This window comes from Ananas comosus, linkage group 9 (genome assembly GCF_001540865.1).
Source record: "Ananas comosus cultivar F153 linkage group 9, ASM154086v1, whole genome shotgun sequence".
NCBI classification, from domain to species: Eukaryota; Viridiplantae; Streptophyta; class Magnoliopsida; order Poales; family Bromeliaceae; genus Ananas; species Ananas comosus.
Genome location: NC_033629.1, coordinates 6608644 through 6622231, shown reverse-complemented (window position 1 = coordinate 6622231; position 13588 = coordinate 6608644). Strand labels below are relative to the sequence as shown.

Sequence of the window (13588 nt, the reverse complement as noted above, 5' to 3'; positions counted from 1 at the left end):
TACTATTATCATGGTCCGTTCTCGCATTCACATACACATACGGTTCTCACATACATGGTTCACATGGTTCTTTATCATTTCACATATTCTTTAAGCATCTAAATGCAATTCAACCAAAAACACATCACACTACCCTATATGCATGAATGCTAACATCAATATGCTCAAAGAAGGTAACATAGACATAGAGAGAAATCCGGTGTTTCCAGACAGCACCCCCCACCTCTTAGTGATACTAGGATACTGAAACCCAATTTTTCACAATTTTTAGACTTCTACGCCGCGAACTGCGACGATCTGTACCAATTTAGCTTCTTTTATCAATATCCTCGCGCACGCTCGTCGTATCGCCGAACCGAGCGCACCAACGCGTTCGTTGACCTACCAATTAGGTTAAAATGAGATCAATCCCAAGCTTCGATCTCAAAATCCAAAAACCCTAAGTTAAGGTCCCTCAACAATGTCATCGTCCCCATTTCTAGTCCTTAACATGGAAAACTATGGGGGAAATCCTCTAAATCATCTCCTAGATACATACTAAAAGGAATTAAACCAAAACCTAGCTTAGAAACCAAGAAATCTCACCTTTGGTTCAAGCTTTTCTCCAATCTCTTGCACAATAGCAAGCAACACCCTCTACTTGTTCTTCTTCTCCACCAAGACCTCTCCAAAAGCTCTCTTGCTCAAGCCCTAGAGAGAGGAGTTTTAGAGAGAGAGAGGGAGATATTTTGTTTGGGTTGGGAGGAGATGAGCCCTAACCCCAGCCCTCTCACACTTAACCCACACATCATGCCATTTATGCACTTAAGCCCCTCTCATTTCCATTTTTCACATCAGCCCATCCTGGGCAGTTTTCGCATACGGGGTCCGAACCCTGAAGCTAAGGTCCGGACCCCGAGAGCAGCACCATTCCCAGTCAGCCCGCGCAGGGCATTTTGCGCATACGGGGTCCGGACCCTACAGCTATGGTCCGGACCCTGAGAGCATGATTTCTGGTACTTAGCCAGATTTTCACAGGTTTGCTCTCATGGGTCCATACACCCTATACAATGGCTCTAAAGCTCTTAGAACCCGTTGTAACTCGTTCCAACTTAACCGACTCCGCGTTCCGCTCGTTTCGACGGAACTCGGCACATTTTACGGGAAAGTGATATGTTACATTCCCCACCCCTTAAAAACAGTTTCGTCCGCAAAACTCGACACGTACCTTAGCTCACTTGATCGAACAAGTGAGGATAGACCTCACGCATCTTCTCCTCGAGTTCCCACATCGATTTACGCCTCGAGTGATTACTCCATTGCACTTTGACATACTGAATAGTCCGATTCCGTAGCTTCCGCTCCTCTCGAGCAAGAATGCTCACCGGAAACTCTTCGTAAGTGACATCCTCATGCAACTCCACCGGTTCATACTCCAACACATGTGAGTTCCGGAAATACTAATGGAGATTCGATACGTGAAACACGTTGTGCACTCCCGCAAGCTTCGGCGGTAATGCTAACTTGTACGCCACGGGCCCGATTCGCTCTAGAATCTCATACGGGCCAATATACCGGGGACTAAGCTTCCCCTGAATGCCAAATCGCTTCATCCCGCGCATTGGCGACACTTTGAGAAATATACGGTCGCCAACCGCGAATTCCAAATCCTTTCGGCGCTTATTGGCATACTTCGTTGCCGCGATTGTGCCGTCATCAATCGTTGGCGAGCAAGACGGACTTTCTCTTCGCCTCTCGCACCACATCCAGACCAAGGGTGACTCCTTCGCCCACCTCGCTCCAATGGATAGGAGAGCGACACTTACGCCCATAAAGTGCCTCAAACGGCGCCATCGCTATACTTTCTTGAGAACTATTGTTGTAAGCGAACTCCGCCATCGGCAAATGCTCATGCCACCCTCCACGGTAATCAAGCACACATGCTCGCAACATATCCTCGAGTATCTGAATTGTCCTCTCTGACTAGCCATCACTCTGAGGATGAAACGCCGTACTAAAATCGAGCCGCGTGCCTAAAGCATCCTGCAAGCTCTTCCAGAAATGAGAAATGAACCGGAGATCTCGATCTGATACAATCAACACGGGAACCCCATGAAATCTCACTACCTCGTCCAAGTAAACTAGTGCCAACTTGCCTCCTGACCACGTGGTGTGGATCGGCAAGAAATGAGCCGACTTCGTCAGACGGTCCATAACCACCCATATGGCATCATGTCCAGCTTGCGATCGGGGTAGACCGACCACAAAGTCCATCACTAAGTCCTCCCATTTCCACACGGGGATTGGTAAGCTCTGCAACTTCCCAGCGAAAAATCGACGCTGGACCTTCACTTGCTAGCACGTCAAACACTGCGCCACAAACTCCCCAATGTCTCTTTTCATACCCGGCCACCAATAATGTAGCTTCAAATCCTTGTACATCTTAGTGCCGCCCGGGTGTATACTATACGGGGAATGATGTGCCTCTTGCCTCTTGCAACACCATCTTACGGATTTTGTCATTCTTGGGTACGCACAATCGGTTTCTGAACCGAAGTGCACCGTCGGATCCCACGCCGAAGTCACCGACGCGTCCGCCATCAACGTCATTCTGCATCTTTTGGAGATACGGATCATCCACTTCCCGTTCCTTAATCCTTTCCAATAAGGTCGGTCGAACCACTAGTGCCGCCAAGATGGTCGGAACCTCCGACGCCACTACTTCTAATCCAAACCGTGGCATTTCTCTTTGCAACAACTGTTGACTAGTAATCGCCGTCGCCAAGTTCTCAACTGATTTCCTGCTTAGCGCATCGGCAACGACATTAGCTTTCCCGGGGTGGTATAGGATAGTAAAGTCATAATCCTTGAACAGCTCCAACCACCGCCGCTGCCGCATGTTTAACTTTCTCGGTGAATAAATACTTGAGGCTCTTGTGATCGGTATACACCTCACAATGCTCACCGTAGAGGTAATGCCTCCGTAGCTTTAGCGCGGAAATGACCGCCGCTAACTCGAGGTCATGTATCATGTTGTTCTTCTCATAGCTCTTCAACTGGCGCGAAGCATACGCAATGACTCGCCCATTTTGCATAAGAACACACCCGAGGCCACTATAGGAAGCATCACTGTATACCATGAAGCTCTCTCCCGGCGTTGGCAACGCAAGTACCAGGGTAGACGTCAACTTCTGTTTTAGCTCTTGGAAGCTTTGGTCGCAACCATCACTCCATACAAATCTTACTCCTTTGTGCGTAAGGCGTGTGAGAGTAGTCAACTTCGCAAACCCCTCCACAAAACGCCGATAGTAGCCCGCCAATCCGAGGAAACTGCGGACTTCCGTCACACTCGTCGGGCGAGGCCAATCTCTAACCGCCTCAATCTTTCTCGGATCCACAGAGACCCCGCTCCCAAAAATCACATGGCCTAAGAAAGTCACCTCCGAAAGCCAAAACTCGTACTTTTTAAGCTTAGCATAAAGCTTCTCGTTCCGGAGTATCTGCAACACGATTCTCAGATGCTCCTCGTGTTCTTCCTCACTCCGCGAGTACACCAACACGTCGTCGATAAACACTACGACGCACTTGTCCAACAACGGTCGAAAGACCCGATTCATTAGGTCCATGAATGCTGTCGGGGCATTCGTAAGCCCAAACGGCATTACCGTAAACTCATAGTGGCCATACCGCGTACGGCACGCCGTCTTGTGCACATCCTTCGGCCGGATCTTCAACCGGTGATATCCCGACTGAAGATCTATCTTCAAGTATACCCGCGACCCCTGCAACTGATCAAACAGGTCGTCTATTCTCGGCAACGAGTATTTGTTCTTGATCGTCACCTTATTCAACTCGCGATAATCAACGCAAAGTCGAAGTGTACCGTCCTTCTTCTTCACAAAGAGCACTGGAGCTCCCCACGGTGACACGCTCGGCCTCACAAAGCCTTTATCGAGCAAGTCCTGCAATTGAGCCTTTAACTCTTTAAGCTCCGCCGGTGCCATTCTATACGGAACCTTCGAAATTGGCGCCACTCCGGGAATCAAGTCAATGACAAACTCGATCTCCTGATCCGGTGGCAATCCCGGTAACTCTGCCGGAAACACATCCGGAAATTCACATGCAACTCGGATATTTCCAAGTTCAGGGTGTTCCTTCTGAGCCTCTATCATGGTTGCCAAATAGGCCACACATCCACCTTTGATCATCTTTCTCGCCCTCGCCGCCGACACGGTCGCTGCGAAGCGTGAGCTCTTGCACGCTCGATACACTAACTCCTCTTGACCAGGCTCACGAAAAGTAATCACCTTACTATCACAGTCAATGTTGGCATAATACTTGGAGAGCCAATTAACTCCCAAGATGACATCAAATCCCCACATCCGCTTCAACACTAGCAAGTCCGCCGGCGTGATCCACTCGCCGATCTGAACCGGACAAGCTAAGCACTCCTCGTGAACTCTAAACGAATGTTCCAGTGCGTTAACCCACTAATAATCGTGATACACTATTTCCATGCCATGAGTCTTAGCAAACGATGCACCAATAAACGAATGTGATGCACCCGTATCAAACAATGCTTTTGCTCTAATGCCATTAATCAGAATAATACCTGCCACGACGTCGTCGGGTACGGCAGGCTGCTCCTCCACCTGAGTGGCGAAAACCTGTCCACTCAGTGCACGTGATCCTTCCGACTGACGCGGTGCTGAAGCGCGCCCAGCCGACATAGCAGGTGGCAGTCCTGCAAGCTGTCATGGAGCATACTGAGCCGAAGCAATTGACGGAGCAGGTGATGCGCCGCCCGGACAATCCCAACTCATGTGTCCCGCTTGGCCGCATCGGAAGCACCTCCCGTCACGCTGAGAACAATCATTCGGCTTGTGATTTCCGCCGCAGATCACACAGGGGAAGGAAGTCGTCTGACTCCTTGACTAGCTCCTGCCTCCCCGTCACTGCGACTTCAGGTAACGAGGGGGTCGCTTAGAACTCGACTGCCCTGCGGAACCACTAGCTGGTCGCTTCTTGGACTTCTCCTTGTCCTTTTCAAACGCCTCGCGTTCCTCACGCGCAATAGTGTTGCCGCGCTCTACCCACAGCGCACGATCCAACACGTCCTCATAGGTCTTCAGCCGAAGCGCATGAATAATCTTGAATATCTCCGGCCGCAATCCGCGCTCGAAGACCTCCGCTCGGTCCCGATCTCCATGAACAAAGCTCGGAACGCAATCAACCATGTGCGAGAACTCTCTTTCGTACTCCCGCATCGTTCGGTTTTCTTGCCTTCACTTGCGAAAGTCCTCCTTGATCTTCCGCTTATCGCTTTCGGGAAAATACTCCATTAACAAGATCTCCCGGAATGTCTCCCAAGTCCTAGTAACCGGATCCAAAGACCGACCATTCTTTATTCACGTCCACCATGATCTAGCCGACCCCTCTAAACAGTGAGCCGTCAAGCGAACCTTGTCTTTCTCGAGGGTGTAAATGTCCTCGAACAACGCCTCCATCGCGGACAGCCACGACTCCATCAACCATGGGTCTTTTACGTCACCCAAGAAGGTCGGAGGGTTAAATCGCTTGAAGGTCGTCAACGCCGCCAACGACCGCTCCTACTCGGCCTCAAGTACCTCTGGGATAGGAGCCGAAGATCCCGAAGCCATCGGAGGAATAGCCGTCATCGGTGCCGCCGCCACCGGAGTAGGTGCCACAGGTGCGGGCGAGTCCTGAGGTACAGGTGCAGCCGCCGCCGCCTGTCGAGCCACCAACTGATGGAGCCGTCCTATCTGCTCCCCTTGCTGTCGCATAGCCCCGGCCAAAGCCGCTACTTGGGCCCGCAACTCACGCACTTCATCAGATCCCGCTTGCTCGGGCACCTCATCAGGCAATGCCAGAGCGGACCTACGCGTATAACGTCTCGGGAACATTTGTTCCTGAAACGAAACACACGCGTTAATACTCGACATGCGTAACTCTTACACGTTCCAAACAACTACCCAATTAAGCGAAAGCAAACAAGTGTCCTCATTTTCAACTGTCGGCGTCATGTAGTCGGCCGCCCACATAACACTTCAAGAAGAAAACAAATGAATACTTGAATCCATCTCTAACTCCTTTTAGAGAAGTTCTTACAACAACCCAATCAGTTAGCTTCCGCACTTCCGAGTCCACGTCAAACATCTCCCAAGTCCTTAAGGTCTCCAATCCTAAGGTCCTTAAGTCCATCCTAGACTTTTGCTTTCACTTCGCTCTGATATTACCATATCTGTCACGCCCCGGAGCCGCTAATTTGATCGGTTCGAGCACGCGAACAGACGCCGAACGAACAGCACCTCCCCTGTCCGCCCAAGGCTGCAACAACATGTATAATACAAGTAATTCAACACAAATGAATGCAATTATACAAGGCTTGCACGAGGGCAAACAACAACCAAATCACATGTGAAAGCATCGAAACTAACTAAACATTTATCCACATACTTGTCATTTGATTTCCTTTGAATCAAACACAAGCACTATACATTTACATTCGTTCTTTTCATTCATTCATATTTACATCACACTAGCCTTTAACCAAAATAAAGGATTTACATCTTTTACATTACATGATTTATAATTCAACATACAAAAGTTGAATACTCAAAATATAGGGTATGCCTATACACTCCGAGGCCGCTAGCTACGGCGCGATACCCTTGCCTCGATCCTCCGCCGCCCCGCTCGTGCACGGATCTGCAGGGTTAGTGGTAATGAGAACTAGAACGAAATTCCCAGTGGGTTCGGCCGACGACCGCGCCGACTCGCCCACGAGGCCTATTTCAAGCATATGTATTTCAAGAAAGTAGATAACAAACCAACTAATGCACTACTAATACAATGCCTGCAAGAAAGTAGTCAACAGATAGATAGATAATCCAATACATGATAATTATGCATGCATGTTCGTATCTCATTCTCTTTAACCTTTACCCAATCATCCCGGGGTGCTCCTGGTTTACCCCAAACTCACAATCCACACATCCCGTCTACCGGGGGAGGCACAAGGCTCAACCACCCGAGGGATCTTCACCGGGGTACTCTCCCCGTGGTGTCTACACTCCGGAGTACACCGCTTGAGGAGGAGCTACCTCTCTCAAGCCGGAACCAATGTGTGAGTACGATCCAATCCTCAATTTGAGGACATAGCCAAACCTGTCTCATGCCACAATATCTCAATGCCAATGATAGGTCCTACCATATCATATATACTACCCAAGCCTGAGTCACAATGGTCCTGATGCCACAATAAGCTAAACCTTGTTTAGTCATTTACATTCTCGGCGTCAATCCGGTCACTAATGTCAATGTCACCTTTGTTTACTATTGTCATGGTCCGTTCTCGCATTCACATACACATACGGTTCTCACATACATGGTTCACATGGTTCTTTATCATTTCACATATTTTTTAAGCATCTAAACGCAATTCAACCAAAAACACATCACACTACCCTATATGCATGAATGCTAATATCAATATGCTCAAAGAAAGTAACATAGACATAGAAATCCGGTGTTTCCGGACAGCACCCCCCACCTCTTAGTGATACTAGGATGCCGAAACCCAATTTTCCACAATTTTTAGACTTCTACGCCGCGAGCTGCGACGATCTGTACCAATTTAGCTTCTTTTATCAATATCCTCGCGCACGCTCGTCGTATCACCGAACCGAGAGCACCAACGCGTTCGTTGACCTACCAATTAGGTTAAAATGAGATCAATCCCAAGCTTCGATCTCAAAATCCAAAAACCCTAAGTTGAGGTCCCTCAACAATATCATCTTCCCCATTTCTAGTCCTTAACATGGAAAACTATGGGGGAAATCCTCTAAATCATCTCCTAGATACATACTAGAAGAAATTAAATCAAAACCTAGCTTAGAAACCAAGGAATCTCACCTTTGGTTCAAGCTTTTCTCCAATCTATTGCACAATAGCAAGCAACACCCTCTACTTGTTCTTCTTCTCCACCAAGACCTCTCCAAAAGCTCTCTTGCTCAAGCCCTAGAGAGAGAAGTTTTAGAGAGAGAGAGAGAGGGAGCTATTTTGTTTGGGTTGGGAGGAAATGAGCCCTAACCCCAGCCCTCTCACACTTAACCCACACATCATGCCATTTATGCACTTAAGCCCCTCTCATTTCCATTTTTCACATCAGCCCATCCTAGGCAGTTTTCGCATACGGGGTTCGGACCCTGAAGCTAAGGTCCGGACCCCGAGAGCAACACCACTCCCAGTCAGCCCGCGCAAGGCATTTTGCGCATACGGGGTCCGAACCCTGCAGCTAGGGTCCGAACCCTGAGAGCATGATTTCTCGTTCTTAGCCAAATTTTCACAGGTTTGCTCTCATGGGTCCATACACCCTATACAATGGCTCTAAAGCTCTTAGAACCCATTGTAACTCGTTCCAACTTAACCGACTCCGCGTTCCACTCGTTTCGACGAAACTCGGCACATTTTACGAGGAAGTGATATGTTACAGTGATATTGATTTCGGACCCTACTTGCGAGCGCCCTGATAACTTTCGGACTCCCAACCCGAGAGAAGGTTTCACTTCACAAAAGGTTCGAACGCCCGAATTGTTCTGTGAGTGCCCAAAACAACATTCAGACAGTCTACTGTGCCACCCGATACCACATTCAGACGCTCAACCAAAGAGCACACCCCTCCCACGACAGAATAAACACTCGAATGCTCGATTGTAATTTTGGGCACCCAAATTGTAAAGCGGGCGTCCGGTATTTTAAACCGAGCGCAGCTACGTAAAAGGGGCAACTTACACTTTCTATCGGACACCCGAAAGGCCGAGCGGGCGCCCGAAACCCTGCGTATAGACTGAGTTTTGTTTAGATGTGAATAAAAAGAATTATAGGGTTAAGTTGCTATTGTAGCAACCGAATAAATAGGGTTTCTCACTGCCACTGGGAACCATAATTTCACAATTATTTCCCTATTTCCCTCCCTCTCTGTCCTCCCTTTCTCTCTCTAGAAAGGAAAACGCATCCACCATTTTTGAGGAGCTTGGAGCTTGGATCCATCTCTTTTGAGGCTTGGAAAAGTTGAGGTTCAAGAGGAAGCTCTAGGAGGAAGAAAAGACCCTTCTCCCCCATGTTTGGCTTGCAAAAGAGAAGAAGTGAGCGATGAGCGAGTTTTTAGAGTTTTGATTTTAGAATTTTTCCAAATGGGGATTTTTGGGGTTCTGATTGCTAGAACTATTTTTAGAAATTTTTCTTGGTGGTTCAAAAGATCAAGTCCATTTCTTTGGTGAAGGATCTAGCAAAGGTGGAAAATATCACCGAAAAGGGTTTGATCTCCTCTTTGTCCATTGTTTCTTAGATTATTAGCATGCAAAATTGTAATTATCGAACTAAATGTGATGTTAGTTGCATTATAGAAAAAATTAAGGTGACCCTCTTGTATGGAAATGGGATAATTGATTATGTGCACATAAGTATAATGTGAACCTAAAATATAGATTAAACATGTGTGGCATTTAACTTAGGTCAAAACATAAGGTAAAACATAGTGACATGTAAACTCTAGGTTAAATGTGAACTAGAGAACAAGTTTTTGTATGGGACATGGTTGATAACACTAGGGACCTGTTTGGTTCGCCCCTTTTTCACCCTAGAATTGGAATTGGAATGGATGAATCTATTTGTTCATGTTTCGTATGCGGGATTCCCATTCTAATTTCGATTCCCAAGTGAATAGAAATCCCTCCAATTACCTTTTTTTTCCAACCCGGCCTAGGAGGACTGATTGAAAATTAAATCCGGGTGTAATAGATTTGTTCGGATTAAATTTACATTTTTCAAGCTTATTTTTTAATTAAAACATAAGTTTAAATTTAAAAATTATATTTATAAATTTTAATTTTAATTTGAACTTAAATTAAAAAAATTCAATCAAGCATTTCGAATCTAATTTATAAATTTAAATTTAAATTTAATTTACAATCTAAAGTTTTATTCAAATTTTATTTAATTTAAATTAAATTTATGGATTCAAATTGAATTTTAAATTATAATTTTAAGTTTGAATTTGAATAAATCGAAATTTAGCTTTATATTTTGAATTATCCATTCAATTTTAAATTTTTATTTTTTAAAAAAATATATTTAAAATTTTGACATCATTTTAAAATTTGGACATAAATTTTTAATATTTAATTTTCAGTTTGAATTTAATAAATTTTTAATATTTAATTTTCAGTTTGAATTTAAACTAATATATTATAAAGATAAAATTGACATATTAATTTGATTACATTTCTGATTTCGATCTAAATCAAACATCCACAATAGGAATGGTTCATTTCGATTCCAATTTAGGTTGCGAACCAAACAGAATGAGATAATTAATCATTCCGATTTCGTTTCCAACTTATTCTCATTCCAATTCCGATACCGATTCTGACTTCGAACCAACACACCCTAAAATTCATGGACCTAAGGTGTAATAGTTAACCTTCCAGAAGCGTCAAACTGAAAAAGGAGGCGTGCGAGCAATCGACTCCCTATAAGGTACTTGGGGGAGCCCGGGACCAACCGACCCCATTTACCTACCGATTGAAATGGTGTGTGAACAATCGATTCTACATGAGTAACAAGAATAGCAATTAAACTACCAAGTGGTTCAAAGAAATGTATAAATGAGAGGTATTGAGTCCGTTGAGACAAATTGGATAAACTTGTAAAAAAGGATGGAGTGGCATCTTGTATATTTTAGGCATTGTAGTTGAGTTTCCATTATTGCATTTCTATAATAGAAATATATGTTGTTATCATTACGTATCTACTAATGCCTCCTTTGGACCGGGTGAGTGTAGAGAGCCACTTTCGATGGTTGCACTAGCTAGAAGCTAACTGTAGTTCTCACCCGTTTGTTGTTTACCACTTTTTCAGATCCTACCATAGCCGGTGAGGCACGGGACCAAAGAAAAGGTATCGCAGAACAGACAGATCGAGTAGGTCAGTCTAGTGAGAGTACCTTTTTTATTTGACAATCAAACATTGTAATATTTTGGGATCAAATCATGTAATCTCTAATGAAGTTAAATTTTTGTGAAATAGTTTCTAGTTGTAGACTTTAAAATTGTTTAAAGTCAAATGGTTTAAATTAGTTGTGCTCTGATATTGCATGTATCCATATCGTGTATGATTGTACAGGTTGGTATGTGATTCCACTTCGCAACGGGTAGCGGAAGTCTTGCCCGTTCGGTGGGTCTGTTGCACGCCCTTGAGCAAGCCCAATTGGCGGTCTCAGGGCGTGACAAAAAGGTTGGGGGGTGTGAAAGCAACATATCAGCAAATACAAAGCACGGGAAGGAGAAAATGATAGTGTAAGCTCTCTTTTCAATTGTGCAGTCTTTAAGAAAATCGAGAACTCGCCTAGGCAGTCTTTCAATAGAATGACCAAGAAAAGTTGCGTAGGTTGATTAGTTGTTGCAAACTTTTGAACTGATAAATCCAATCTTGTGTTGATGCTGATAGCGAATGTCAGGTCCTTATCTAAGATAAACAAGCAAGGGTATCCACTAATTTTGACAAAAACCCCATATCATATAAGTGTGTGTGTGTGCGCACGTGTGTGCATTGATATAGAAGCCCGCTCTATAAACTATGAGAAGACTCCCATATCATATGATCTATGAATAGTACAATATAATACAAGATAATATGGTCTGACACTCAAATCACAAAGGGGTAATTGCTTATGTACTGCTGAAAAGTTTCAGACTTTCTTATTTACCTCCTTAGAAGGCTAATATAAAAAAAAAGTTTTAACATTCCAAGTTCTTTCAAATATACCGTTAGAGTTAAATTCTGTTAGCGAATTGTTAGGAACAGTCGTTATCTCTGTGAACAATCGTTATCTCTGGAAAATTACAATTTTGCCCTTTTAAACATACCCTTCTACCGTCACTAACTTCTCTTATTTGCCCTTAAATTAGGGACAAAAGAAGTATTTTGACTTTTTGCCCTTTCAAATATACCCTCCTACCATCACTAACTTTTTTTATTTGCCCTTAAGTTAGGGGCAAAAGAGGTATTTTGACTTCTTTTTAATTCTGGTCGAAATTTGACCCAGATTTAACCCGAGATGACTTAACGGGTAGTAACAGCAGAGTTATTTTTGAAAAACGGAGAAACATACGAGGGGTATATTTGAAACAAAAAAAGGCAAGGGTATATAAAATATTTTAGAAGTTTTGAGGGGTACATAAGTAATTATCCCGCTCACAAAATCTAGAAGAAAAAGACATCAACCACATCGCAGCTAGCTAAAGATAAAACTATGTGAATATCATGCTACAATGGTACCACTGAAGATTTGAGTTGTTTGTCCTATAATTGATGAGCAATAATGGGCTAAGCATGCTCATACAAGTGGTTCTTGTAGCACTTTATGGGAATAATCTACAAGTCCTCGAGATAGGAAAGCTATTTCAACTAATTTCCAAAGAAAAGGTTAATAAACCCGTTCAGTCACTGCATATTTTCTCAACACAAAGCTTCGAAGCTAATAACAAAAATACACAGGACCACTGGACCTTATTTCATGTCATGCTAATCCATTTTGGGCGTGTTTGGTTAAAGGATTTTTAACCTTGGAATCAGAATCGGAAACAAGAATTCCAATTGTTGTTTTGTATCCGAAATTCTCATTCCGATTCCAATTCCCGGGTGAAATAGGGATCCCCTAATCACCCCATTTTTCAATAGGGATCCCCTAATCACCCCATTTTTCAATCCGGCCTCCTAGGGTCGGATTGTTAAATGAATCAGGGTGGAATCACATTAGTTTCCAAAATGATTCCCGTGCGTTGCAATTTAAAAAATACAAATTTTGTTCATATGTTCAATTCAAATTTAAAATTAAGTTTTAATTTTTAATTTTTAATTTCAAATTTGAATCTAAATACAAGTATGATTTTTAATTTAATTTTTATATTTTATTTTGATTCGAATTTAACTTTAAATTTACAATTCAATCATACAGTTTTCGATTGTGAATTGTGAATTGTGAATTTAAATTCAAATCAAAATTCAAATTTTAAATTATAATTGTGTACTCAAATTTAAATTAACTTTTTTTAATTCAATTATAACTTAGATAGTGGATTAAAATTATAAATTTAAAATATTAATTTTTAGTTCAATAATAATACAAATTTAAATATGTTTACTAAGTTTCTTTTAATTTTGAACTTTGACTTCAATGTGAATTTGAACTATATTTCACTTGTTTTTCTTTTCAAGTACAATTGTCGATTCCAATTTGAATTCAGATTTGAATTCAACTTTTTTGTTCAAACTATGAATTAATATTTTATTTGAATTGGAAATTCAAATTGTGAATTCAAATTTGAATTCAAATAAATTAGTTTTATGTTCTAATTTGCCAACTAGAGTTTAGATTTTAAATTGTGAGTTATCATTTTCAAATTCTAATTTTAATTTTATTTCTATTTTTAATTTTCAGCTCAAATTTGCATCCAAATTATCAATGTAATTACATATTTTTAATTATAAACTGAGTATCAAATTTCATTTCATATTTTTATAATTT

The 13588-nt window shown here is 42.9% G+C and overlaps 1 protein-coding gene across 6 annotated transcripts in view; it reads right to left on the bottom strand.

The window, feature by feature from the left end:
• Window positions 1–13588, bottom strand: part of LOC109715775 (protein root UVB sensitive 1, chloroplastic) — a 32381-nt gene that overhangs the window by 6101 nt on the left and 12692 nt on the right. The window contains exon 9 of one of the 6 annotated variants that reach the window (XM_020240938.1): window positions 6669–6708. The exons of the other annotated variants lie outside the window; for them this stretch is intronic. The gene's annotated coding sequence lies outside the window, so the exon portion shown is untranslated. Of the gene's footprint in view, window positions 1–6668; window positions 6709–13588 lie in introns of those variants that run through there. 6 annotated transcript variants of the gene reach the window in all.